The 1,934-nt window shown below is 41.5% G+C and overlaps 1 non-coding gene across 1 annotated transcript; it reads right to left on the minus strand.

The window, feature by feature from the left end:
- Positions 1–583: 583 nt before the first annotated feature.
- Positions 584–702, minus strand: LOC111890338 (5S ribosomal RNA). The gene has a single exon (XR_002849817.1). It is a non-coding gene; the product is annotated as a 5S ribosomal RNA (ribosomal RNA).
- Positions 703–1,934: the final 1,232 nt, after the last annotated feature.

Consider the following 1,934-nt stretch of genomic DNA (forward strand, 5'->3'; position numbering starts at 1 on the left):
GCTCTCATAAGTGAATTCAGGTCCTCGGTTGGTATCCCAACGAACCTTCACTAATAGGAGGCGGCATTTCTTCGACCGCTTTACCTCTTGATTGATGGTCACTACGGTTCTTCCACGAAGGCGATGATCTTGTTTATCTCGATCTCGTCGAGTGGGATTACGAGATTTCTAATGGAAAGGTAAGTTTTCAAGTTCGAGACATGAAAGGTAAAATGTACGTTACTAGGTTCGCGGGGTAGGTTAAGTTGTGGATGTTTCCTTGCCCTTTCTTACTACGAGAGTAGATGAGTATGTCATCAATGAAGACGATGACGAACTGATCCAAGTAAGGACGACACACCCTATTCATCAGATCCATGAATACTGTGGGCGTATTAGTCCTATTCGAGGGGTATTACTACGGACTCGTAGTGTTCGCATCGAGTTTGTAAGATTTTCCTCGGGACATCCTCTTTTAAAACTCGTAACTGATGATGTTTGGACCTCAGACCTGTTTCTGAAAGGTAAATAGTTCCTTTCGGTGGGTCAACCAATTCATCTATGCAAGGCAGAAGGTAATAATTTCTAATGGAAGTCCTGTCGAGGTCTGCACCACGGGGACTTCCCTGGGTGTCACCCATCCTAGTACTACTCTCGCCCAAGCACGCTTAACTGCGGAGTTCTGATGGGATCCGATGCATAAGTGCTGGTATGATCGCACCCGCTGAAGTCTGTTTTCTTGAAGAATAAGACTGGAGCTCTCAAAGGTGAGGAGCTTGGTCTTATCATTCTGTTAAGCTGTCCGAACAGTTCTTGTATCTCCGTTAGTGTGAGACCATAGGGAGATAGGGTTACATAAGTTGTATTGGGTGCTAAGTTTGTTCGCATGACAATGCTATCACTCGTAGTATTGGACAGTTCTCCGTCCTGAAGCTCATATTAGAAGTCATACATGGTTCAGCACTCGCAGTCTCGTGTATACGAGTCGTTTATAATTAAGATTGTAAAGGTAGTCGAATAATTGATTCTTCTTTAAGCTCACATCCCAATGAGGAAAAGAAGTTAAAGTGGAATCATCAATTCTAAATCTGTAGAACCTTGATTATATACCACCCCTATGTATACATTCTTCAGCGATAGATCAACCGTATGGATCTTTGGATTGAACTTAACGTACTGTATAAGTGATACTTCGGGAAGGAGTGCTGAGATTTCTTCAGAAAGGATAAGAACATGAGGTACTCTATGCATGAGTACTCCGGTGTTCTGGAATGGCGGCTTCGCTAGAAAGATGATTCCGGAGGAAGAGTGTAAATCCCTAATTTGCCCGTGTATCAGTCAGATCCGTTTGATGGTGCGGAATCCCAATCAAACGGATGATGTCAAATAAAATAAAAGAGATTGAGAAGAAGAATAATATGAATCTTGAATGTATTATAATATGAATTAAGTTCCTTACACAAGATTCACCCATACAAACGTTCCTTGTTCTCTCTGGCCGTAAACTTCTTCTAGTTCATCAATCTCTACTCCTCACCCTAACACCTCTATTTATACTTGGAATATGGGCCGGATAACACATGGGCCGTAAATGAGTTTACGGCCGTAAATTCAGCCGTAAACTAGACCATAAATTCATAAATATTAGAGAAAAGTAAAGTATAAACCATATTTTGACCCAACAATCTCCCCCCTTGGTTTATAGCTTTCTTTTCTTAATGACCCAACAAGCTCCCCCTAAAAAGTAGCTGGCTTTCTTGATAATCTTCATTGGGAACTTGGCTTCAGAATTAATCTTCAAATTCTTCACGACTTCAAGATGAACTTGATGAATCTTCAATGAATGACTTCATCTTGAGCAGTTGGGCTTTTCTTCAGAATTTGGCATTGAACACACGTTGGGTGAGGTGGCTTGATGTACTGATTCTTGAAAGATAGCGCTTTCAGCTTGAGAA

Source organism: Lactuca sativa, chromosome 1 (genome assembly GCF_002870075.4).
Source record: "Lactuca sativa cultivar Salinas chromosome 1, Lsat_Salinas_v11, whole genome shotgun sequence".
Classification (NCBI taxonomy): domain Eukaryota; kingdom Viridiplantae; phylum Streptophyta; class Magnoliopsida; order Asterales; family Asteraceae; genus Lactuca; species Lactuca sativa.